The sequence below is a fragment of the Tamandua tetradactyla genome, chromosome 9 (assembly GCF_023851605.1).
Source record: "Tamandua tetradactyla isolate mTamTet1 chromosome 9, mTamTet1.pri, whole genome shotgun sequence".
Taxonomy (NCBI): domain Eukaryota; kingdom Metazoa; phylum Chordata; class Mammalia; order Pilosa; family Myrmecophagidae; genus Tamandua; species Tamandua tetradactyla.
In genome coordinates, this window is record NC_135335.1 from 41,459,803 (window position 1) to 41,487,331 (window position 27,529).

General features: G+C 41.6%; 1 long non-coding RNA gene across 1 annotated transcript in view; it reads left to right on the forward strand.

The window, feature by feature from the left end:
• The first annotated feature begins 350 nt into the window (after positions 1-350).
• LOC143647053 (uncharacterized) overlaps positions 351-27,529 on the forward strand; it is a 220,961-nt gene continuing 193,782 nt past the window's right edge. Inside the window, exon 1 of the long non-coding RNA XR_013157810.1 lies at positions 351-459. This is a non-coding gene — a long non-coding RNA (uncharacterized LOC143647053). The remainder of the gene's footprint in view (positions 460-27,529) is intronic.

The following is a 27,529-nucleotide window of genomic DNA, read 5'->3' on the forward strand; positions in this document are numbered from 1 at the left end:
AAGGAGATGCTGCCGAGCTAAGAGGATAGAAGAGAATATGCAGAGCATGTGAGCACTGTGGATCCATGGCTTTCTTCCCAGTATTGCTGTAGGGATGGAAACAGATCTCTACACTGTGAAGTATGGTAGGAAACGGCCTGGGTGTACCCTGCTGCCTTTCCGTGTGACCCACACATTAGCCTTGTGCTCAGGTCTGACTGACGTGGCTCCTAGGATGGGACGGTAAATGTGGACTGACTCCCTTCCTGGGTGTACTTTCAGATAAAACACATCACCTAGGAGATAGAAGCCTGCCTGCTGGCACATTTCCCTCCCCCCCCCCCCCCCTTTTTGTCCTGGGCATATGTTAACACTGAAGAGCTCTGGCTAAAGTTTGAAAGTTTTGTGTCACTTGGCTACCCTCAAAGCTATACCTGTTCCTGATGAGGAAGGAGCCGAGTCCTTCCATGGCTCAAACATGTACGTGCAGACCATCTCCTTGGGGTAGCTGGTACCTTGAGACCTGCTGGCCATCAGGAACTGTTTTGTTTTCTTAGGCTGCTTAGAGCAAATACCATGAAATGGGTTGGCATAAACGATGGGAATTTATTAGCAGTTTTGAGGCTGAGAAATTGCTAAAATCAAGGCGTCACCAAGGCAATGCTTTCTTCCTACAGAACAAATGCTGGTGATCCTGAGCTCCTCCGTCTCATGACAAGGCACATGGCAGCATCTGCTGGTCTTTCCCTTCTCTTGTGGTTTTTGATGTTTTCACCTTCTTGCTTCCATCTATCAAGGACTCCAGCAATAGGGTTAATAAGACCCATCCTGATTGAGGTGGGTCCCACCTTAACTGAAGTAACCTCATCATAAGATTCTACTTACAGTGGGTTCATGCCCACAGGATGGATTAGATTTAAGAACCTGTGTTACTGGGGGTACATATAGCTTCAAATCACCACAGGGACGAATGACCACTGGTGCCTTCCCTATGTGAGTAAATGTTCCACCCAGTACCTATGGGAGTCAGGCTTCTGTTGGCATCTCTGATACCTGCAAACCACAGGTTTGCCACCGCTCCTGGTGGCAGGCATTTTTATGCTGTTTGCTACCTTCCGTGTAGTGAGACCCCTCCCGTGCTGGTGATAATAAGCATCTTTGCTTCTGAATCACAGTATGGCACAACAAGCAGGGTGCCCACATAATAAAATCTTTAATAAGCCAAAAAGAGTGTTGAGTCTCTCCAGTACAAAACTATTCATTATTTAGAAAATACCCTTCCCCAGGTTATCTGATTTGAGCCCCTCACTGCCTTTGACCTATCTTACAACTCAGTAAATTGTAGATGATTATATCACTACAAAATGTTCCTTATATGTATACATGCAAATAAATCCTCTCCAATTTGGTAACTTGACTTCCATCCCCACCTGTTGTGTCTATCTGTAAATTCATTTCAACATTTCTTTACTCTATATAAATGTGTGCTTCACTGACTTCTACTGTGGACTTGTAACTTCTTATTAATTCCCTCATTAATAATGGATTGAGTAAAACCTTGAACACATGTTCATTTTATACCTGTATAAATGGTAGTCATGATTCTACATTTACTTGAAAATCATCCTTTAACAACATGATGGTGACATGATATATTTAGCACATCTGGGCAGTTAGCCCACAGGAAACCTTTTGCCAGCTTACTTAAGTATTCGAACCACTTGTCGTTTTCTTTTGTCAAATGTCAAATTGTCTCCAACAATTAAGTGAGGGAGTTAACTAGTCTCTGCTCCCTCTCTTGCTCCCAGAGAGCATGGTACGGTGTAAAGAATTTCAGGGAGAAGATATAATTTTTACAAGCACTCTTGGTAACCAGACACAAGGAGAAGGCTCTTCTTGAAAATTCAGTGAAGTTTCCCATTCTCTGTTCTTTTAGGCACTTGGTCAAGTATCTTGCAAAGGGCTTGACTTTGAGGCAGCTGCACCATTTCTTATGGCTCTGACATCTGGCCCAATGGTCAGATCAGGTGACAAGAGTTTTCTTGTGCAGGCCAGGAGGGATACAGGATCAAATAGAGCATCTTACCCTCAGATGCTACTCTAAAGTGTTAGGCTACAGGGCATGCCATATTCTTGAATGTTGCTTATTGAGGGTAGACATCCTTGGTCAATGATTCTTGCCACCCGTCTCTCGCAGACAGAACACATTTCACCAAGAAAAGTTCATGCTGCCGTCCCTCGTGTGACTTAGCAAATCTTTTGTTGCTAATGTAGGCAGGTATTTAAAACACTTCCACAGCTCTCCTTGGAGTGTGGCATTCTGGCTAGGGCCCTTCAAATGTTGTCCATCTATCTGCTTAGGGTGGGGAATGATAATTCATGCACAAATATGTACATCACATTTTGTGCTGACGTCTGTTAAGGGAAGTTTCATAAAGTTTTTTTTTTTTTATTAGAGGATAAACTTATAAATTTTCTGCAGGACAACCGTGCAGAAAATACAGAGTTCCTATAGTCCCCTTTCCCCATATGAACACATTGAGTTAGTCTTCAGTGTAAAAAAACTAAATAACAAATGAGTATACTTGGCCCAATTGATGAAATAATACTATTATCATATTGTATTTTTAAATGTAGTGCATGGTTTACATAAGTGTTCCATGTTTGTGTTGTACAGTCCTATGTATTTTTCTAATTTGTATTCTAGTTAACATATATACAACCTAATATTTCCCCTTTTAAACACATTCAGCTATACAATGCAATGCTGTAATTACATTCACCATGTTGTCAGAAGGATTTTTGAGCTGGAGTGGGGTGTGACCAGAGTATGCTTTAGGATATTGATTTTGCTACTTTAAGGTCCATGTGAATTTTTTTTTTTATTTGCTTGGACAGGCTCCAGAAACAGAATCTGGGTCTCCGGCACAGCAGGGAAGAATTCTACCACTGAGCCACCAGCATACCGCCTATTCCATGTGATTTTGATGGGGATTTTATTAGAATGCAGAATTTACTCAGCAGTCATGGGGTGGGGCTAATGTTCGGCAATTTTTGTGAATGTTCTGATGATGCCGACGCTGTTTGTTCCTGGACCATGCCTTGAATATCAAGAGTTTAGAGCAGGGATCAGAGAAATGTTTTTTCCGTAAGGGTCCAGGGCATAAACATTTTTGCCTTTGTGGCTGATACAGTCTCTGCCGCTGCTCCTCAGTTCTGCCTTCATGGTATGAGAGCGGTCACAGATGATGTATAATGAATGAATGTGGCTGTGCCCAAGCAAACTTTATTTACATAAATGGGCAGAAGGCCAGATTTCGTCCACAGGTCATAGTTTGCAAATCTCTGCTTTAAAAACATAATTCTGGCAGGGGTGTGTAGGATGGATGAGACCGACGGAGAGGAGATGGGAGATAGGGAGCCCAGTTAGGAAGAAGGAATTTAGGTGAAAGCTAATAAATACTTGGACTAGGGATTTGGGTTGGGAAATCAAAAGTGGAAATAGAAATGATAGGACTTGACAGGGATAGGCAAAATGTGCAGGGTTGGAATCAATCTTTTGATGGTTTTTGAGGCCTCAGGTAATATAATAAAAGCATGCCTTTTCATGGACACATTTTCCTAGAATAAGTTTCTGGTGTGGTGTTTCCAGGATACAAAAGCTTTTGTTACCGATGACCTTCATGATTTATGAAAGCCCACACAGCTTTATGTTTCCGTTAATGATACAAAATGGAGATTTTTCATATGTGGTATCAGGAAAAAAAAAAACCTCTCATTTAGGTCCTCTTTCTACTGTAATTTGAACAGATTTATTTTCTGTATTAATTGCAGTTTTCAGACTTAAATAATTTTATGGCAGTTATTAAATAATTTAGTTCATCTTTTGTTCAGGGGTCTCTGCTAGATGACTAGAGATATTCAAGAGCATTTAAATACTTACTGTCTATCTATGGAAGGTGTTTTTGATTTACAAAGATGAAATTGATAGGCGTATCTTAAGTGTGAGGAATTTATTGTCTTTGAGTGGAGTATAAGGCAAAATATCTGCCAGGTAAATGATAGAGGCTTAAATAATATTGTAGTGTAGTGATGTCCCAACTGAGTACCATGGAAGAAAATGCTTGCACATATCTCAGTATTAAACTCATATTACTAAGGACATAGTTCTCTATTACCCAATACCATTATTAAACCTAAGAAAATGAACAATTCCATGAAAACAGTTAATTTCCAATTTATATTCAGATTTTCCCAGTAGTCCCTATGAAGTCTTTTTTTAATTGTGAAAAATAGCACATATACAAAAAAGCAATGCATTTCAAAGCACATTGTGACAATTAGTTATAGAACAGATTTCAGAGTTTGGTATAGGTTACAGTTCCACAATTTTAGGTTTTTCCTTCTAGCTGCAGAATAAAAAGAAATATCAATATAATAATTTAGAAGTCATACTCATCTGTTAAATCCTAACTTCTGTGTTATAACTCCACCTTCTCCTTTGATCTTTCTCTCAATCTTTAGGGGTATTTGGACTATGCCCATTCTAATTTTTCATGTTGGAAGGAGCTGTTGATAATATGATAATATGGTAGAGAACTAGTTGATGTTCTGGAGAGCCTGGCCTCTCTGGGTTTCAGGACTTATCCACCCTAGGAACCCATCTGGAGGTTGTAGGTTTCTGAAAAGTCTTCATGGTGGATTGAACCTTTACAGAATCTCAAAAACACCCCTAAGTGTTCTTTAGAGTTGGCAGGAAAGGTTTTGGTTGGGGGTTGTCAATCCGTGGTAAATAATAATATCTAGCTGAAGCTTGCATAAGAGTAGCCTCCAGAATAGCCTCTCAACTCTATTTGACTCTAGACTCAGCCACTGATACTTTATTTGTTACATTTCTTTTCCCCCTTTTGGTCAGGAAGGCATTGTCGATCCTAGGATACCAGGGCCAGGCTCATCCCTGGAAGTCATCTCCCTTGCTACCAGGGAGCCCTTCAGCCCTGGATGTCATGTCCCACATAGGGGGTGCCTATGAAGTCCTTCATGTTTTTTTAAATCAGTATCTGACCAAGTACGCATATTGTATTTAGTAATTATGTCTCTTTAGTCCAGTGCTCTTGAAGTATAATCCCTGGACCACCAGCATCAGAATCACCCAGTACTTAGAGAAATGGAAATTCTGGGACCCATTCCATATCTCCAGAATCAGAACTCCAGGCCCAGGGTCTGGCGTCTGTGCTGTAACATGCCCTGCAGCTAATTCTGGTACACGCTAAAGTTTGAAAAACTCTGCTTTAGTCCAATCTTCCCACTCAGTCCTGGCTGTATAATATAACCCCGAAGGACCTTTTAAGACCCTCCCTTATCAAGTGAGCCCCAAGCAAGTGGAGTTCGAGTCCCTGACAATGAGATTCAGTAAGCTCTCCAGGTGATTTCCTCTGCACAGCCAAGGTTAATCCCCACTCCTGTGTCTTCTAACCTGGAACTGCTCTTCTACCCTTTTGATAATGGTATTGAATTTTGGGAAATCCAGGTCCTTTATCTTGTAGAAGTGCCCACAAGCTAGATGTTTGAGTGTTTACCTCATTTTTGCACCTTTATTGGGCCTCCAATTTCAAAGAAACAAAAGGGTTAGATCAAGCTGCTTTCCTAAAAAATCTTCCTAAAATAGCTTTGGGATTGAATATTCCTTACAAGAAAAATAGATCATATTACAACTTTCGCCTCAGGGTTTTGTTGTTGTTGTTGTTGTGTGTGTGTGTGTGTGTGTGTGTGTGTGTGTGTGTGTGTGTGTGTCTCACGCAGTGCATCTCCTCTCTACCACCTAGTTGTTCTGTCTTGCTAGACCAGATTATTACCACTGTGGCTTTCAATTCTCTGTTTCATTTCAAAGTTGATTTTTGTGGAACATCTCTTCAGAATTGTGCCCTTCTCTCTCTGGGTTTCACCAGCTATCTGCTGATAGCATGAATTCTTTCATTTCACTTACCTCATTCTTCTCTTTCAAGCTGTGTTTTATTAAACAATTTGCTTTCAATATCTCCTCTGACCAGTCTGGGTTTGGAGTGGAGTCTTTGTTCTCTTAGATTTTTGTTTTCTGCGGCCAGTCAGCATAGATTTCCTGAGATGCCAGCTCTGAAGAATGTTTCTGTACATCTGCCCTGGCAGTTATCCCAAATTTCTTTTTGTTTAGATGTATAGGACAAAGTCTCAGTTAGCATGTTTCTGCATTCTCACAGAAATCTCTAAGTCTTTGCAATGAATTTTTTTTTAAACCCAGATGCTACAATTCCTGGGAATCATAAAATGTATGTCACCTGCGTAAGAAAATAAATCAGAGCATGTGTTCAACCATTTCCATCCCCTAAAATGAAGGTAGCTGAATGTAATGCAAAGGGAAATGAGTATCCTTGTAAAGCACTGATGACTAATATGCCTTAGTAATGTCAAAGACAAAGTATGGCATTTAAAATTTTTTGTTAAAGTTTATTTGGGCAACAAACAATTTGCAAATTGGGCAGCATCAAACCCAACATGATAAGGAGTTTCTGCCAAAGGAGAGAGAATGGGTATGTTATGGAGGAAGGACATGGAGGCAAGTGAGGAAACATTCTAACTGGCTGATGCTGTTTCCATTTTACACAGGGAGGGGATTACAAAATGAGAAGCAGGTATATACAGATTAGTGTGGTATTCCGTTCTGATCAGCTATCTCTGCTGGACAGAAACTGGTTTGTCACCAGAATCTGCAATTCTGTGGTAGGGTACTGTCTGCTGTTTATTTTCTGGACATACCCCTGCAGATCAATTGTTTTTGTCCTCTCGAAAACCCTTTCTTAGAAAGGGGTCTGTTCTTGCTTGCAAGCTACTGAAATGCGATATACTAGAAATGGAACAGCTTTTACAAAGGGGGATTTATTAAGTTGCAAATTTACAGTTCTAAAGCTGTGAAAATGTCCAAATTAAAGCATGGCTATAGAGATGTCCAGTCTAAGGCATCCAGGGAAAGATATCTTGGTTTAAGTAGGCTGATGAAGTTCAGGATTTCTCTATCAACTGGAAAGGCACATGATGGACATGGCGGCATCTGCTAGCTTTCTCTCTACGCTTCTTGTTTCATGAAGCTCCCCCAGGGCCACTTTCCTTCTTCATCTCCAAAGATCTCTGGATGTGTGGGCTTTTGTGGTTCTTGTGGCTCTAAAGCTTTTTCCAAAATGTTTCCTTTTTTAATGGATTCCAGTAAACTAACAAAGACCCACCTGGAATGGGTGGAGTCACATCTCTGCGGAGAAGATCTAATCAGGTTTCCAACCTACAGTACTGAGTAGGGATTAAAAGAAGCAGCTGCCTCCACGAGATGTATCAGGATTAAAACACGGCTTTTCTATGCTGCATAAACATTTCAGACTGGCACAGGGCCCCTTCTAGCAACACCCAATGCAGCAGGTCATTTCATTTTACCTAATAGTAACCAAAAAAAAAAAAAAAAAAAAAGTTGATTTTTCTATACCTTCATATTTATTTGTTTTTTAAAATTTTTTTCCTGCCTTCATATTAATACATAGTACTGAAGGATAATTTTCATACACCAAAAAACTAAAATCATGACTCTTATAGATATATAAAATGAGCATGTTATATATTTAATTTATTTTCTGTGAGGGAACCACGTAGATGTTCTAACAGGTTCAAAAGAGAAGTTAAAGAAGCATGTTTATATGGAGTAGAATCTCAAGGAAATGAAATGACTTGCCAAAGATTCATTTTTGATCCACTCCAAGTCCTCTCACTCCAGATTTTATACTCTACAAACGATCTGAATCTTAACAAGAAGAAAAGGAAAAAAAAAAAGTACAGAATTACCAAACTTGAAATCTTAAAAATAAATGTCACTGGAGTCATCTACAATTTATAAAATGATATAAATAATAAGTGAAAGTAATCTATGGTGTTAGAATTGAGGATGATACACACTTAATCTTTTTAGCTACTTTGGCTGCTCAAGCAAGTACCATGCAACGGATCTCACTTGCTAAACAGTGAGAGCTTATTGGCTCAGGGTTTTGAGCTAGGAGAACTTTGAAGCAAGGCTCATCAAGCCAATGCTTTCTTCCTGAAGACGGGCTTTCTGGGGCTGGCTGCCCGGGATCCTTGGTCCTGGTGCCTCTGTCACATGTCAGTGCTCATGGTGGCCTCTCCTGGCCTTTCCTTTGTCTTCTGGGTTCAGTGGATTTTCATCTTCTGGCTGCTCCCTCTGTGGCATTCTCTGTCTGTCTGATTGGATTTCATTCTGCTAATCATGCAACAAGATTGAGGTGCGTCCTGATTGAGCTCAGCCATGCCTACACCAAAGTGACCGCATCAGAATCTCCTAATTACAAGGCAGCACACACACAGGAATAGGTTTAGTTTAAGAGCATGTTTTGGGGGGTGTATAGCTCCACACCACCACACTTGTCTTTTAGGGGAGGTGTAACCTGGAAGGAGCCACGAAGGAATCATCTCAGTGCTGGAAATAATGCTCTAGGTCTTGATCTGAGTGCTGGTATGTGAAAATTTATTGAGTGGGAAACTTGTGATTTTTGCATTTGTCTGTGTTTATATTATGCTTCAATGAAAGATTACTCAAAGTAAAAATAAAACAACCCCCCCCCAAAAAAAAGCCTGTATGGGGTAAAGGAATGTTGAAATGAATGTGCATATGAATGTAAAAATGACTTTTTCAGAGGGAAAACAGGTAGAGTCATTGGAACCCCCACCACGTTTAGGATTTATTTGCATGCCTGTCGACAAGGTTTGTTTTGTATTTCCATCAGTTATTTTACAACTTAAGGAGTCATAAAATAGCTCAAGGGCAATGAAGGCTAGAATCCAAGAACTGAGAAGGGTTGTGCTCTTAACGTTGCATGGTTTTCCATTGCATTTCCATTTCCAAATTTCCTTCCATAAATAGCAATTGTAAGAGATTTGGGGGCTTGCAAAGTATTTTGAAATAAATGACTGTCACCCCGACCTTGTCTGCATGGCTAGTGATATTTTTCTCAAGGTTCACCTTGGGAAGGGAAGAGTGAAAGAGCCTAGAACAATGTGAGTGCTCAAAAAATCACAGCCACTCGCATAGTTGCTCTTAATGAAGCGCTGTTGGGTCATGGTGAAAAGCAAGTATTCTGGAATCATGTCAGATTGTGCCTCACTTTCCTCATCTCTACAATGGGGAAAAGATCCATACCCATGTCAGAGAAGCCTTAGGAGGATTAAGTGAGATCATTTGTGCAATGTGCTAAGAGCAGTGGAGGCTCAGCCAGTGGGGTCCACTGTTGTTTCCAATGCTTGGCATTCTGTGTGACTGACCAGACCCAGAAATGGTACCCGGTGCTCTGACTCCAAATTCTGCATGCATCCTCTGCCACAGGTTGGCATTTATTTGCCAAATTTCAGGTTTTATAGTTCTATTCTTTTTTGTTTTCTTCCTTGTTAAGGTCAGGTGGTTTGTAGAGAGTGGGATTCACGTTTGAATCTGGGAACGTTCAGAGTGGTACTTGGGGCTATTTCTTCAGAGGAGTACTTGTTTTACTGAATTCAGCTGTATCTTGTCCAAGCTAATGACCATTGGTCAACATTTGCTGTCTGCTCTGATGGAACCTGAAAATAAATGTTTCTCAACTCTCTGGCAGAAGTTTTGGGGATGTTAGGAAGATTGGCAAGGGTGTGACCAAATGCCAGTTTCAGAAGGTCTTGGCTTTGAGTCATAGTAATGCAAGCTCCCATTTGATGAGTTGAGTGCTCCTTGTCTACCTCATTTGCCTAGTCTTCACAGTGGCTCTGTAAAGTGGATGTTGTATCCAGGTAAAAGATGGTAACAAATGAGGCCCACAGAGGTTTACTGAACACATCTCGGAGTTTGAATTCTGGTTTGTCTGACTTCAAATTGTGACTCTTGGCATTGCTGCCTCCTGCTCTTAGGGCACAATAGATTCCCGATAAAATATCAGTGCAGTGAGTGGGAACAATGCCCAAGGCTAAGATGAGCACCTGGTAACTGAACCCACATCACCCAGGAAGGCTTGACTGCAGATATAAGGTGAAGGTAATGGAGTCAGAACTGTAGGGAAAGGTCTGGATTTGGTGCTCAGACATGTAAGAGTTAAGGATTCAAATTCCTCTAGACCAAGAAAGGGGAGGTGCGGTGATTGGCTGTGAGGGGAGTACAGGAAGCTCTTGCAGAGTTGGCATGTTGGCTGGAGAAGTTGAGGGAACCAATCCTGGGTGGCAGAGAGTGAGATGGAGAGCAGCCTGAGTCCTCACCACACCATGCCCCAAGGATGGAGGTCAGAAATGGTATCACTGCTGTAGAAGGAAAGATGACTATATCCCTGACTCATTGAGTTCTGTTGACTGTTTAATTATAGTTTGGGAGTAGGGAAACAAACATAAGATACTCTTTTTCCAGGAGGACATGCTGTCATGTATTGACAAAAGCAGAAGACATCTCCTATCATCAGAGTTGGGGCTCAGACATGGTGTGTTTTATTCCAAAGACTACATTTATCTCCCTATAACATTCTAGCTACCCATTCTTTCCTCAGGTTTTCTTTTATTTTTTAGGCTTCAGCTTTTAGCATTTGATGATTATTTATTCTTTCAACTACTCATCCATCCTTCCAGTCAAAATAGCATTTAATGAATGCCTACTGTGTGAAAGCGCTGAGCCTATAATGGTGCATCCATGTAGATGGGGACCCAGCACTTGACTCACCTTCTATTGGAAGGAGAGAGTGGCAAAATCGAGTGAACAGATGGGTGAAAGAATCAGAAATTGTAGTTACTCATAAAGGAGAGAAACAAGGGGTTTAGACAGGCTAGGAGAGTAGCTAGGTAAGGGTTTTCTGAAGAGGTTACAGCTGAAATAAGACTTGAAAGATGAAACATGAGGTCCATGGAGAGCTAGAAAATGATTTCTGGCCCCAAAAGAGTAGTACATGCTAAGGCCCTGAGGCAGGGACCAGCTTGGCAGATCTAAGGGGCAGAAAAGTGGCTAGTGTGCCTTGGGAGCTGGGATGAGGCAAGAGACAGGTTTGGAAATTTAGGCAGAGTCCAGATTTTACAGGGCACAGAGAGATGGTTGAATTTTAACCTTTAGGAAGAGCTGGCATCTATCATGAGAGCAACAATACACTAAGGATAATAACTGAATTTAGTAAGCATCTACCCTGTGCCAGGTCTGCTCATATCACAGCATTTCATCCTCACCACAGCCCTGCCAGACAGATATTTTGGGAGTTCTTACAGCATTCGTTCGTTCTTCCGTTTAGCGAGCATGTTCCCTTTTCCTAGCATACACTGGGTCTGGGGCTTGGGTTCGCAGTTGCTTTCTTCAGGAGCAGACAGCCTAGTAAATAGATCTGTGGCCTGGCTTCCACCTCCTTACCTCTGTGGGATTCAGTTTAGTTTGTATATAATGCCGGGAAATAATCATTTCCTCCTTGCGTGCTGGTGAGGATGGAAAGGTGAAACAGGTAACAAGTGGGGGACAGGCAAATGCTGAGTCCTTGCTCATTATAACTAACACATGAAGAGTGCCAGGTCAGTTAGTGAACATGGGGGCGGAGTGGGGCTAGAGGCCCCAGGGGAATGGTGCTGGTTACAGCTGTGAAAGAGAGATTGACGGGAAACATGAAAGAATGGTGGGTGTTCCTCAGGCAGACAAGAAGATTGATAAAAATTGAATTTTCATTAACCCTAATGCATTAGAATACTTACTATGAACAATGAGTGTGGAGATAAATATACCTGTGGTTTCTATGGAAAGAGGCTCTACACTGTAACTTGACATCTAATCTTTGCATCGTGCTAGATAGGAGATGCTTTAGGATACCACTTGCCAGTCACACTTCCCCCTATAATAAAAGTGAGAATTGTGTAGTAAATATAGGCCCACTCAAAGGCTTTCCATTTTCAAGAATGTAGTACTGTCTTTTCTTAAATTAAAAAAAAGAAAAGAAAAAGCATCTGTCAACTTGCCCTCTAGTGACAATATTTAGTATATCACTCAGGTTTAGAAAATCAGCTGGCTCCTTCAACCATGTAATTTTCTTTCATACTCACAGAGGTCCATTGTGTAGAAAAAACTCTGACAAAGGAGTAGAGAATGCTGACCTCTGGGAAGTGTCTTTGTTCTGGGGCTGGTATGGTCTCTTCCTCTGATGTGAGAGGAAGAGTCTTGCAGGAGGGAGTGGGGTAAGGGTAGGGAAAAGGACCCAGGCCCCGTCTGAGCTGTGCAGCTTTGCATGAGTTACTTAACTCTCAGGATATAGTCTCCTCACCTCTGAAATGAGCTTACCCGGGTATTATGCATTTGCTTGTCTATTACCCACACAAGAATGTTGTTTGCTATCTGAGGGCAGGGATTTTGCCTGGTTCACCACTGGTGTCCACTGCACAGGCCATTACCTGGCACTTAGGTGCATTCAACAAGTGTGCTGAAAGGATGAATGAGCAATACTAATTGTGAAGATTGAAAACCATCAATATGAAACTCCCTAGCAGATGCTTTAGCACACAATGGTGTCCTTCCTTTCTGGACTATTCTTTCTTACCTTTTACTTTATCTCTGTTAGGCTTATTTCTCTGGGGCATGTTGCTTCCTCTGTTTTCTTTGGCCATTCTGAGTAGAAGTTGGGAAGAGTCTCAAAGATTCATAGAGAGGGAAGAGTCAAGGATGAAGCTGTCCTCAGGTCTGGAAGGCAAGGATGCTGTTATCAGACCCTTCTGGTTGATGACATTTCATGGTTATCCCTTTCTTACAGACCATTCCTTTATTTCTCTCCATAGTGTGCTTTGGGGATCACACAATGCAGGCAGATAGAATTCTGGAACTCATGTTGCATTTGCCTCCTAGCTTTCTACAGCTCAGGGTACCTTAATTAAGTACATCCTGGCTTTTTAGAAAAGATGTTTTAACTGATATTTTTTTCAGTCATCCTATTAATTGTTTTGTTCCTTCCACCACAGGGCTTATTACTTCCTTCTGCTTTGAAATGATCTAAGAGGCCATAGAGATGGAAGAAACATAATCACATTTTTACCTACTGATAAAGGAACACCCTTGCTACTTACAGTTATACAGCATCGCCATCTTCAAGTGCCTTTCAGAAGTGTCCTTTCTACCGAATAAGGGTGACTGAGGAAAGGAAGGGGGTCAGTTCTTAGAATGTTTTGTCATGTCTTAAGAATTTAAATCCTTCCTTAAGCAGTAACTCCCCTGGAGAGAAAAAAAAAAAAGAAACATGTCTTTTAAATTCCTGCCCAGGATCTGAAACCCTTCAGAGTTCTATTAAACAGGAGGTGATGCTGAAAGGATACCCTTGGAGAGTTAGGGGTGAAGAATGGACATTGATTTATCCTTTTGATCCATGACACGCTCTAGCCCAGAAACAAGTAATGCTTCCCACTGGGTCTAAGATGAAGTCCAAACTTCTTAACCTTGCGTATAAAGATATCTGTGCCAAGCACCACTTTATAGTTTCAACCCCATCTTCGAGTATTCCCTCTAAGAGGTTCCACTCAAATTTTTCTCCCCAATGGCTTCCAGCTATGCCTTGTGCTTTTAAAATTTATTTACAGGGTTTAGTCAGGGAAGGATATAGTTTTTGGTTGATGGAAAAGCAAACTGACAAGTACAAAACAGAAAATGACTTTTCTAGTTCTACTGTTAGGAATTAATCTTTGTTGGTTGTTTGTCATATCACTGCTGTTTTTTTAAATATATGTAAGTCTGTGTATAATTTCTATGTTCATAACTTTTTTTAAATTACAAAAGCTATATAGGAAATACATACTCCAAAAGAGAAAGGATATTGTAGCTATAACTAAAATTTCTTTTAATTACCCTTGCCAATCCTATTCCCTCTCACTTTCCCCCAAAAGTAACAATATTTTGATTTGTTACAGATAGTTCTAATTTGTTTTTATACTTAATGACATATGGTATTATTCTATATTTACTTTAGTTCACACATGCAGTGTCATACTATGTGCGTCACTCCATGATCTGCTATTTATACTCAGCCATGTTGTTTGATAGCTAGTTGTCACTCCAAGTAATTCTAATTCATTGCTACTAATTCTAATCCTAACTACTACTCTGCACTGTAAGTTCCATTTATTGGTTCACCTACTGATGGATATTTGGGCTGTTTCCACATTTTTGCAAAACTATAGAGAAATGCGAAGAGAAATAACATTATTTTTATGTACCTGTGCAAGTAGTTCTCTAGTATGCTCAGAAATAGCATTGTCAGGTCATAGCGGCTACGTGTTTTCAGTGTTCATGGACACTGCCAAATGTCCCTGTCAGTTTATCAGGTCATACTGCCAACTAGAGTAGGTGGTAAGCGAGCCATCTCTCATGCCATTCCTTCTCTCTTCCCTCAGATTTCCCAGGCCAATGGTTCCCTTTCTTCTCGACTCCTGTGGCAACTCAGTCTGTTTCCCAAGATTCCATTCAGATACCATATATGGTATATTCCTCTAATTTGGCCCTAATTCCAGATTTTGATCACTTTTGTTTTCCTTGTTCTTGTCTCTGCCCAAATGAACAAATAGACTTAGCTGGTACCGAGCCCATGTACTGCTTTGTGTTTCTGTAGTGCCTAGCCTAGTTTCTGGACCATGGTGAGTGCCAAGTATAGCACAGGTTTGGTCTTGCTTGAAGTTTAGGTCTGAAAGTCACTTTGAAAGGTGTAAACTCAGGATAGTCAAAATTACCCTTGAATTTTCAAATAGTCAAAATTACTGTTGAATTTTCAAAAAATTGCCCATAAAGTGCTGTCTCTAAATGAGACATACTTAGTTTTTTCCTGCAGCGTTGGACCTAATTGATGCCCCTCTGCCTGATCTGCAGGTAAAGTCAATGTGTGCCAAATATATGCTTTATCTTTTAAACGCCTTGCACTCAGCATGGTGGGATGTGTGTATTCCTATCATGAGAGGCATGCAGGAAACTTACCTGACAGTCGGGAGAGCAGACACTCTCATCTCATCTTCATATGGGAACATTTATACTCATTGTCTAGAAGGAATCACCTGCACTATTCAAAGTGCCTCTCTTTCATCTCCTTTCCTTTTCTCCTTCCTCCAGCACTCCCCACCCCCAGTACTTGAGGAATTATATGATATGATTTGACCAAGCATGTTAAATAATACTTGGAGGAGGCAGGTGATCAATATGGTACAGGGCCGCGTTTTCCTGCTCACACTCTCTCTGCCCCATGGAGAGGCAAGGATGAGAGCACACCCAGCAAACATGTGATAAGTTGTTTTTTCTCCATTCATCCCATTTTGGGGGGATTTGATCAAAATAAAAGTCCCACCCACCTTTCTAAGTGTCACTTTCACCCTGTTGTTGTAGGGACCATTTCATTTAAAAGCTCCAGGGTGCAGCCTTGGCGGGGAGTTGGTAATGGAAGGAATCACTCTGAATATGCACCAGCAGGTTACTCTGTGCCCCAGGGACTCACAGCCCTAATCTATTCTCTCTGTGTGAGAGAGATTGCTTATGACATTCTCCATTGTGAGATTTTCCGACTTGGTCCCACATACCCACTTACTGTGGTTCATGCCCTTCAAAGAAGGATTTGTAAACTCGTCTGATGGTTTGGAGCTGTTAGTGCCCCAGAAAGATATATTCTTAAATGTAAGCCATTCCTGTGGGTGGGAACCCATTGTAGGGAGAACCTTTTTATGAGGTTCCTTTAAGTCCCAGGATAGATCTTAATTCTGTTACTGGAGTCCTATATAAGCAGAAGGAAACCCAGAAAAAGAGAGAGAAAGTCACAGAAGGAGCAGCCAGAAGCTGAAATCAAAGGAACCCAAGAGAGAAGGGAGAGGTTAGAAGAGGCCACCATGTGCATTGCCACCTGAGAAGCCAGTACCGGCTAAGTCTATTTGTTCATTTGGGCAGAGACAAGAACAAGGAAAACAAAAGTGATCAAAATCTGGAGTTAAGGCCAAATTAGAGGAATACACCATATATGGTATCTGAATGGAATCTTGGGAAACAGACTGAGTTGCCACAGGAGTTGAGAAGAAAGGGAATTATTGGCAGCCAGTTCCAGAATGCCCCAGTCTTCAGGGAGAAAGCATCTCCTTGATGACACCTTGATTCAGACTTTTTGACAACCCCAAAACTGTGGGCTAATACATTCCTAGCCCATTGTCTGGAATTTGCTTGAGTAGCCTGGGGAAAATGAAACAGCTGGTCAACAAGAAAAGAGTGTAGATTGTCACAGACAGGGTGTGAGCAGTGGCGACAGAGGAGAGGCCGCCAGGAGCAGGGAACAGCCTTGCTGACCTGCTCACCCTCCAAGATGCCATCCAGAATTACCTCCCAGACATTTACCTTCTCTTGCTCCATGAAAGAAACCTAATGGTTTAATCGTCAATATTGTGTTAATTTGTTAGCTCTCCCAGATAAGATATTTGCGTTTTGAATAAAAAACCTCACCCTCAAATCTGCTTCTTCTCACAGAATCCAAATGTTAAATGTGCATCAGTACAGCCCAGAGAACCCTTGCAGTAACTTGGGAATCATCTTTGACTCCACCTTCTTTCTGTGGTCCCTCACTAAGCACTGACCAGCCTCCCCTCCTTTTCAAATCTATAGGTCTTTCTGCATGTCCGCTCTTTTGCTTGACCTCAGATCTCATCATTTCTTGCTGGGATTATTGCAATCACTACTAGATGCTCTCTTTCTTCCTCAGGAGAAAGGAGAGAAGGAATAGTGACCAGAGTTAAGAATAATATCTGTGACACGACACATACTTCCAGCCCTACAAAAATTAAAAGGACAATAAGCAAAATTTATGAGAAACTTGATGCTTACAAATTAGACAACTAAATAAAATAAATCCTAGAAATAATAAAAAATGTCTCAAGAAAAAAAAATCTGGATTTAGAACTTTCTAAATGCACCAGGCCATCCAGATTTCAGGGTGGTGGTTTGCCTGGCCTCTTCAGTTCTCTGATGAGTCCTGGAGAAGTTGCTCTTCTTTGGAGTATCTCGAGTTTTCCTATTGTAAAGAGGAGAGTAATGGCTTCTAAATACTTAGATGCCAGAGCCAAAACCAGAAGTCCACAAATATTTTATCATTTAATCCTTCTGACCCAATAAGGTAAATATTGTTATTTTTCTCATTTCAGAACTGGGGAAACTGAAGCACAGCAATTGTTAGAATTTTTAAGTACTGTCTTCCTAAAATTCATGTCCTCCCTGAACCTGTGAATATGATCATGTTTGGAAGTAAGATCTTTGCTAATGTAATTAAATTAAGGTGAGGTCTTACTGGAGTAGGGTAGGTACCAATCCAGTGACTGGTTTCCTTATAAGAAGATGGAAATTTGAACAGAATCACGGAGATGCAGGGAGTGGGCAATGTGAAAATATAGGCAAAAACTGGAGTGATAAGCTACAAGCTAAGGATTACCAAGAATTGCAGGAAGCCACCACAGGCTAGGAGAGAGACATGGAACAGATTCCTCCCTTGAATTTCAGAGAGAGCCCGTCCCTGCTGGTACCTCAATTTTAGACTTCACGCCTCTGGAACTGTGAGAGAATAAATTTCTGTTATTTTCAGCCATTCATTTTGTAGTATTTTGTTATGGCAGCCTTAGGAAACTAGGACAATTACTTTACTCATGATGACAGAGCTCGTCAGTGGCAGAAGCTAATCAAACATATTTTCTTTTACTAAGAACCTTAACTGATGATGTTCTTTCTATCCAATTGCTTCACTCTATGAATTCCTCTCTGGATCATTAATGCCTATGTAATACCTACTATTTTCCTGGTTAGCATTAAATAATAATGGTTATAAATCATTTAGTAGAGAACCAACCCAGAGTAAGTGCTCAATACGTAAAGTAATGGGAATGGCTTCTACTTGTATCATTTGCTCTTCACCATAACTCAAGAAGCAAAGTGTCCCCCATTCTGTTTTACAAAAGAGGGAGGTGCCACCCTCAGAAACTCTGAGATAACCAGGTCAAGATGCAGTCCAAGCAGTGAAGTTTTTTAAAACTTCTCAGGTAATTCACAAATGAAGCTAAGATTGAGAAGCACCACCATAAATGGCCTATTGATTAGTTCCATCCCATGAAAGAGGAAGGATCCATATGCCAGAGCTGTGTGTTTTCCACAAAAGAAGCTAGAAATTTTAATTGCGCTATGGGATTTCCTTATTCAATGGTGTCTCAAACCTCTTTAAAACAAGCATATACTTCTGTGGCCTTAATATATGATGGATAACTTTGTAATCAGTGCTTTTGGAATCAAGTTGGAGAGACCAGAGTGTTATTCATTGGCTCCTTGATGACATGAGACCACTGGTTCTGATGGCCCAAGTGGGTAGCTTCAGCATCACCTGGTGTTGGAAATGGAACCAGTCACCCATTGGTAAAAAAGGCCTTTGAAGATGCTGTTATTAATTAAGATGTGGTCTCATTTGTGAATAGGACTTTTGAAGTTACTATTTAGATGAGTCTAAATTGAAGCCATATTACTAGAGTCCTTTTAAGTAAGGGAAATTGGCCACAGGGGTAGAGTAGCCAGAAGCCAGTAGAAACAAGAAGGAACAGAGGAAGGAAGAGAACTCACCATGTGACGGAAAAGTGCCTGATTGCAAGAGACTCCCTGGGAAAGCAAGTCCTGCCATTATCTTGATATTGGGCTCCTAGCCTCAAAAACCATGAGACAATTTCTGCTGTTTAAGCCAATCTGTTGTCATAGTAGCCCTAATAAATGGAGACACCTAGGATTGTGTTGGATATGTACATTTGCAGGTCTCAGCCCAAACCTACTTATCAGACACTCTGGGAGTATGACCCAGCAATCTGAGATTTAACTAGCCCTCTATTTAATTCTGATGCCCATTCAAATTTGAGAACCACTGGATTTGATCATTTTATCATTTCCTTCTTCCTGCCGTTCCATGTCCAGTCCATAGTAACAGAGGGGACCAATGGGAGAGAAACAAAGAAACAACTGTAGCATCAAGACACAACTCATTTATGAGTCTATGGAAATATGGGTTTGCACAAGAGATAGAGCCATCCTTCACAAGCTGTTTGGAGCTCTCATCAGGAAAAGCTGTGCTGAAGTGGTGGCACTTCAATTTGTCCAGGTCCTACCTCTGGTGTTTGCATCATGATGGGCCCATTAAACCAGCCCAGTGAAGGATCTTTATGAAGCCCTCTATCTTCTCAGCATTTTAATTACAAAGGAAAGGAAGGCAGTGTGACTATGGTTCTAGTAGGAGAGATTATTTATACTAGGAAGGATGTGAGCCATGGAAAGGCATTCCTATCAGCGGAATAAGAAACTATTAAAATGGGAAGTGACATGGAGCTGTGCACTCTAAACTCAATGGTTTCCGCAGGTTAAGTGCACACATACACAGTGATATACACATATAGTTTATGTAAAATGTGGGGGTATGGGAAGAACACATGGCATTTACCATAAGAACTATGAGCAGTTGATGTAACATCCTCAAGCCAGGAGTGACTTCAAGGTAGAGAATGAAGAATGCTGACAAAAGGCAGAAAAAATAGACTAGAATATGAGCTGGGCATTTGACTTGGGAGCAGTGTCAGGGCTGCTGCGCTGGTTAGCCGAGACTTCTGTAACGAACTACCATAGTCTATAGGCTTCAGTAACAGAAATTTATTTACTTTCTCAGAGTTGTGGAGGATAGAAGTCCAAATCAAGGTGCCCATAGTGCCCTGCTTCCTCTTAAGGTGAAAATCAGTTCCATGCTTTTCCCCATCTTCTAGTGAGTGGCTGTTAACCCATGGCTTTCCTTGGCTTCTGGTGACATAACTCAAACTCTTCTTCCATCTGCAGCCATCTCTGTCTCTCTATAGTCTCTTTCTTATTCTGTCCACATTTCCTCTGCTTCTAAGGACACCAGTCATATTTAAGAGCCCACCCTAATAAAATTTGGCTCATGTTAACCAGTAACATCTTCAAAGATCCTGTATGTAAGTATGTTGACATTCACAAGACCAGAGTTTAGGATTCAAACATGTTCTTTGTGGGGATAAAATTCTCCTGAAAAGTATGTGAAACTGGGCAAGTGTGTACACCTCATTTGCAAATTAGGAATAGTATAAAATTTTTAACATAGCAGCTTCTTTATGGAAACAGCCACCAATTAATGAACTCATTTAAAAAAATTGACACATTTACATGCCAGGCAAAGTGATCAGTGTTAGGGGTGCTGCCTGAGATAGCTTATCTAGGAAACACAGACGCTGGGCAAAAAATTATAGGTAGAGTGGATTTTGATGGATTTAAAATGTGAAGTGATTTGTTTTTAAGAAAGTAGGGTGCTCTGAGATTGCATAAAAGGAAGTATATCTAAGGAGTCTAGAATTGACATGAAACTTAGTAAACTGCATACTGAAGAAGAGTGGGAATTATCTATTTCAGTGCCCCTCTGCCTTTGGTGAGTATCAGAATCTCCTGGGGTACTTGTTAGAAATATGAAGGACTGACCCTCCTACACTCCCACCCTGACCAAAATCCCTAGCGACCACTAACCAATCTACAAGGACAACAGAATTAGAGTGTTGGATCTAATCAGTATCTTAATTGTGGTAGTGAGTATACAATCCTACGCCAGTGGTAAAATTGTGTAGAATGTAACATACACACACAAAAGTAGAAGTAAAATTGGGAAACTCTGAATAAGATAGTGGATCATCTGATGTAAATATCTTGTTTATGATACTATACTATAGATTGCACAATTTTACCACTTGGTAAATTTGGGCACTGTATATAAGGGATCCATCTCTCTATGATTTCTTAACACTGAATGTGGATCCACAATTACCCCAATTAAAAAAGTTCACTCCAAAAATAGGCCTCTTCTATTCCAAAGATCTTGGGTCTGTAGGTGCCTTTCTGACTTTTCAGGTGATTTAAAACTCACCAAAGTGTGAGAACCAGTAAGCTCAGGGGTTCCTGGTGCGTAGAGGGGAAGAGAATATCACAGGCAGAGAGAACAGCATCTACAAAGGTACAAATGCAAGAGGTGGATGCATTTAAGATACTGAGAGACAGAAGCTTTTGCAACCAGAGAACAGGCAGGAGGAAAGTGTTGAAATCAATTTGCAAAGGGCCTTATCAACCATTGGGGAGCAATGGCAGCTCCTGAAGAGCTTCTAACAAAGTCTCACAGGCAGGTCCTTCCCCGGGAGATTCTGAATCAATTGGATTGCCATGGGCCTGGGGCATCACAGTGATCTAAGTTCCCTAGGTAATTGAGAATACCTACAGAAGGCATTCGAAAGTCACTGCAAAGTTTTAACCAGAGACATGACTTGATCAGATTTTTGTTTAAAATCACAAGGGCCGCTCTCTCTCCGCCGGACCGCCGCGCGGCGCACGCGCCCCGCAGCAGCCGAGCCGCCCGACCTCCCTACCCCCTCTCTCTCTCCGCCGGACCGCCGCGCGGCGCACGCGCCCCGCAGCAGCCGAGCCGCCCGACCTCCCTACCCCCTCTCTCTCTCCGCCGGACCGCCGCGCGGCGCACGCGCCCCGCAGCAGCCGAGCCGCCCGACCTCCCTACCCCCTCTCTCTCTCCGCCGGACCGCCGCGCGGCGCACGCGCCCCGCAGCAGCCGAGCCGCCCGACCTCCCTACCCCCTCTCTCTCTCCGCCGGACCGCCGCGCGGCGCACGCGCCCCGCAGCAGCCGAGCCGCCCGACCTCCCTACCCCCTCTCTCTCTCCGCCGGACCGCCGCGCGGCGCACGCGCCCCGCAGCAGCCGAGCCGCCCGACCTCCCTACCCCCTCTCTCTCTCCGCCGGACCGCCGCGCGGCGCACGCGCCCCGCAGCAGCCGAGCCGCCCGACCTCCCTACCCCCTCTCTCTCTCCGCCGGACCGCCGCGCGGCGCACGCGCCCCGCAGCAGCCGAGCCGCCCGACCTCCCTACCCCCTCTCTCTACCCCCCTCCTCCCCCTCCTGCTCCGGCTGCTCTCCAACCAACACGGTGCCCTCTTCCCCCGCCTTCACCGTGCTCCTCCGCCACCAGCCTCGACAGCCTTGCCGCCCTCACCTTTCCTCCTCCAGAACAACTACTGGGGAAGTGGAGATAATACAGAGCAGCTCCCGGAGCCACGAGGGAAATCAAAGGGACAGTGTACCCCATCCTGGAACGGCTGACTATCTGGGAGAACCAGCTCCGGTGAGATCACCAAGGGGCACGGGCTTTCCTGGGTGGGACAGCAAGCGACCGGAGTCCCTCCCTTCCACCTTCCCAGGCCAGCTGGTAGAATTGGACAGGCGGTCCCCTTAGGCCGCGGCGGCTGGTGCCCCCACCACACGAGGCCCCCCGGAACAACTGAGATAGTTGGGTCGGAAATCCCCAGACTGCGGAGAACAGTGACCGGGGGATCCCTTCCAAACACGTGACTCCCCCGTCGGCTGGGAGCAGTGCACTCTCCCGGGCTGCGACAGCTGGCGCCCTCCCGCCACGCTTGGTGCCCCGGGCCGACTAGCTAATTTGGCCGGACGCTCTCCTGTGCTGCGACAGCCGGCGACCCTCCCCGCGTTTGGAATCCCGGGCCGGCTGGCATTCTTCCAAGACGCTTCGGTTGCCGAACCTCCCCTACGGCGAGAGTTTTCCAGAGTTGAGGGACCCACAGCAACTTTCGCTGGTGGAACCCACAGACAGGCGTGTGCCACGTGTGCCACCTACTGGGCAGGATAGGAAGAACAGAACCCAGAGACTGCGCAGAAAAATCTTTCAACCTGTGGGGTCGAACACCCGGGGAAATCTGACTAAATGCCCAGACGCCAGCAGAAGATAACGGATCACGCTCAGAAAATTGAACATATGGCCCAGTCAAACGAAGAAACCAATAGTTCAAATGAGATACAGGAGCTGAAACAACTAATGCTGAATATACGAACAGAAATGGAAAACCTCTTCAAAAACGAAATCGATAAATTGAGGGAGGACATGAAGAAGACATGGGCTGAACATAAAGAAGAAATAGAAAAACTGAAAAAACAAATCACAGAACTTATGGAAGTGAAAGATAAAGTAGAAAAGATGGAAAAAACAATGGATACCTACAATGACAGATTTAAAGAAACAGAAGATAGAATTAGTGATTTGGAGGATGAAACATCTGAACTCCAAAAAGAAACAGAAACTATCCGGAAAAGAATGGAAAAATTTGAACAAGGTATCAGGGAACTCAAGGACAATGTGAACCGTACAAATATACGTGTAGTGGGTATCCCAGAAGGAGAAGAGAAGGGAAAAGGAGGAGAAAAACTAATGGAAGAAATTATCACTGAAAATTTCCCAACTCTTATGAAAGACCTAAAATTACAGATCCAAGAAGTGCAGCGCACCCCAAAGAGATTAGACACAAATAGGCGTTCCCCAAGACACTTACTAGTTAGAATGTCAGAGGTCAAAGAGAAAGAGAGGATCTTGAAGGCAGCGAGAGAAAAACAATCCGTCACATACAAGGGAAACCCAATAAGACTATGTGTAGATTTCTCAGCAGAAACCATGGAAGCTAGAAGACAGTGGGATGATATATTTAAGTTACTAAAAGAGAAAAACTGCCAGCCAAGACTCCTATATCCAGCAAAATTGTCCTTCAAAAATGAGGGAGAATTTAAAACATTCTCAGACAAAAAGTCACTAACAGAATTTGTGACCAAGAGACCAGCTTTGCAAGAAATACTAAAGGAAGCACTAGAGTCAGATACAAAAAGACAGAAGAGAGAGACATGGAGAAAAGTGTAGAAAGAAGGAAAGACAGATATGATATATATAATACAAAAGGCAAAATGGTAGAGGAAAATATTATCCAAACAGTAATAACTCTAAATGTCAATGGACTGAATTCCCCAATTAAAAGACATAGACTGGCAGAATGGATTAAAAAACAGGATCCTTCTATATGCTGTCTACAGGAAACACATCTTAGACCCAAAGATAAATATAGGTTGAAAGTGAAAGGTTGGGAAAAGATATTTCATGCAAACAACAACCAGAAAAGAGCAGGAGTGGCTATACTAATATCCAACAAATTAGACTTCAAATGTAAAACAGTTAAAAGAGACAAAGAAGGACACTATATACTAATAAAAGGAACAATTAAACAAGAAGACATAACAATCATAAATATTTACGCACCGAACCAGAATGCCCCAAAATACGTGAGGAATACACTACAAACACTGAAAAGGGAAATAGACACATATACCATAATAGTTGGAGACTTCAATTCACCACTCTCATCAATGGACAGAACATCTACACAGAGGATCAATAAAGAAATAGAGAACCTGAATATTACTATAAATGAACTTGACTTAACAGACATTTATAGGACATTACATCCCACAACAGCAGGATACACCTTTTTTTCAAGTGCTCATGGATCATTCTCAAAGATAGACCATATGCTGGGTCACAAAGCAAGTCTTAACAAATTTAAAAAGATTGAAATCATACACAACACTTTCTCGGATCATAAAGGAATGAAGTTGGAAATCAATAATAGGCGGAGTGCCAGAAAATTCATAAATACATGGAGGCTCAACAACACACTCTTAAACAACAAGTGGGTCAAAGAAGAAATTGCAAGAGAAATTAGTAAATACCTAGAGGCAAATGAAAATGAAGACACAACATATCAAAACTTATGGGACGCAGCAAAGGCAGTGCTAAGAGGGAAATTTATTGCCCTAAATGCCTTTATCAGAAAAGAAGAAAAGGCAAAAATGCAGGAATTAACTGTCCACTTGGAAGAACTGGAGAAAGAACAGCAAACTAATCCCAAAGCAAGCAAAAGGAAAGAAATAACAAAGATTAGAGCAGAAATAAATGAAATTGAAAACATGAAAACAATAGAGAAAATCAATAAGACCAGAAGTTGGTTCTATGAGAAAATCAACAAGATTGATGGGCCCTTAGCAAGATTGACAAAAAGAAGAAGAGAGAGGATGCAAATAAATAAGATTAGAAATGAAAGAGGAGACATAACTACAGACCTCACAGAAATAAAGGAGGTAATAACAGGATACTATGAACAACTTTACGCTAATAAATACAACAATTTAGAAGAAATGGACAGGTTCCTGGAAAGACATGAACAACCAACTTTGACTCAAGAAGAAATAGACGACCTCAACAAACCAATCACAAGTAAAGAGATTGAATTAGTTATTCAAAACCTCCCTAAAAAGAAAAGTCCAGGACCAGACGGCTTCACATGTGAATTCTATCAAACATTCCAGAAAGAATTAGTACCTACTCTCCTCAAACTCTTCAACATAATCGAAGTGGAGGGAAAACTACCTAATTCATTCTATGAAGCCAACATCACCCTCATACCAAAACCAGGCAAAGATATTACAAAAAAAGAAAACTACAGACCAATCTCTCTAATGAATACAGATGCAAAAATCCTCAATAAAATTCTAGCAAATCGTATCCAGCAACACATTAAAAGAATTATACATCATGACCAAGTAGGATTCATCCCAGGTATGCAAGGATGGTTCAACATAAGAAAATCAATTAATGTAATACACCATATCAACAAATCAAAGCAGAAAAATCACATGATCATCTCAATTGATGCAGAGAAGGCATTTGACAAGATTCAACATCCTTTCCTGCTGAAAACACTTCAAAAGATAGGAATACAAGGGAACTTCCTTAAAATGATAGAGGGAATATATGAAAAACCCACAGCTAATATCATCCTCAATGGGGAAAAATTGAAAACTTTCCCCCTAAGATCAGGAACAAGACAAGGATGTCCACTATCACCACTATTATTCAACATTGTGTTGGAAGTTCTAGCCAGAGCAATTAGGCAAGAAAAAGAAATACAAGGCATCAAAATTGGAAAGGAAGAAGTAAAACTATCACTGTTTGCAGACGATATGATACTATATGTAGAAAACCCAGAAAAATCCACAACAAAATTACTAGAGCTAATAAATGAGTACAGCAAAGTAGCAGGCTACAAGATCAACATTCAAAAATCTGTAGCTTTTCTATACACTAGTAATGAACAAGCTGAGGTAGAAATCAAGAAACGAATCCCATTTACAATCGCAACTAAAAGAATAAAATACCTAGGAATAAATTTAACCAAAGAGACAAAAAACCTATATAAAGAAAACTACAAAAAACTGTTAAAAGAAATCACAGAAGACCTAAATAGATGGAAGGGCGTACCGTGTTCATGGATTGGAAGACTAAATATAGTTAAGATGTCAATCCTACCTAAATTGATTTACAGATTCAATGCAATACCAATCAAAATCCCAACAACATATTTTTCAGAAATAGAAAAACCAATAAGCAAATTTATCTGGAAGGGCAGGGTACCCCGAATTGCTAAAAACATCTTGAGGAAAAAAAACGAAGCTGGAGGTCTCGCGCTGCCTGACTTTAAGGCATATTATGAAGCCACAGTGGTCAAAACAGCATGGTATTGGCATAAAGATAGATATATCGACCAATGGAATCGAATAGAGTGCTCAGATATAGACCCTCTCATCTATGGACATTTGATCTTTGATAAGGCAGTCAAGCCAACTCACCTGGGACAGAACAGTCTCTTCAATAAATGGTGCCTAGAGAACTGGATATCCATATGCAAAAGAATGAAAGAAGACCCATCTCTCACACCCTATACAAAAGTTAACTCAAAATGGATCAAAGATCTAAACATTAGGTCTAAGACCATAAAACAGTTAGAGGAAAATGTTGGGAGATATCTTATGGATCTTACAACTGGAGGTGGTTTTATGGACCTTAAACCTAAAGCAAGAACACTGAAGAAGGAAATAAATAAATGGGAGCTTCTCAAAATTAAACACTTTTGTGCATCAGAGAACTTCATCAAGAAAGTAGAAAGACAGCCTACACAATGGGAGACAATATTTGGAAATGACATATCAGATAAGGGTCTAGTATCCAGAATTTATAAAGAGATTATTCAACTCAACAACAAAAAGACAGCCAACCCAATTACAAAATGGGAAAAAGACTTAAACAGACACCTACCAGAAGAAGAAATACGGATGGCCAAGAGGCACATGAAGAGATGCTCAATGTCCCTGGCCATTAGAGAAATGCAAATCAAAACCACAATGAGATATCATCTCACACCCACCAGAATGGCCATTATCAACAAAACAGAAAATGACAAGTGCTGGAGAGGATGCGGAGAAAGAGGCACACTTATTCACTGTTGGTGGGAATGTCAAAGGGTGCAACCACTGTGGAAGGCAGTTTGGCGGTTCCTCAAAAAGCTGAATATAGAATTGCCATACGACCCAGCAATACCATTGCTAGGTATCTACTCAAAGGACTTAAGGGCAAAGACACAAACGGACATTTGCACACCAATGTTTATAGCAGCGTTATTTACAATTGCAAAGAGATGGAAACAGCCAAAATCTCCATCAACAGAAGAGTGGCTAAACAAACTGTGGTATATAC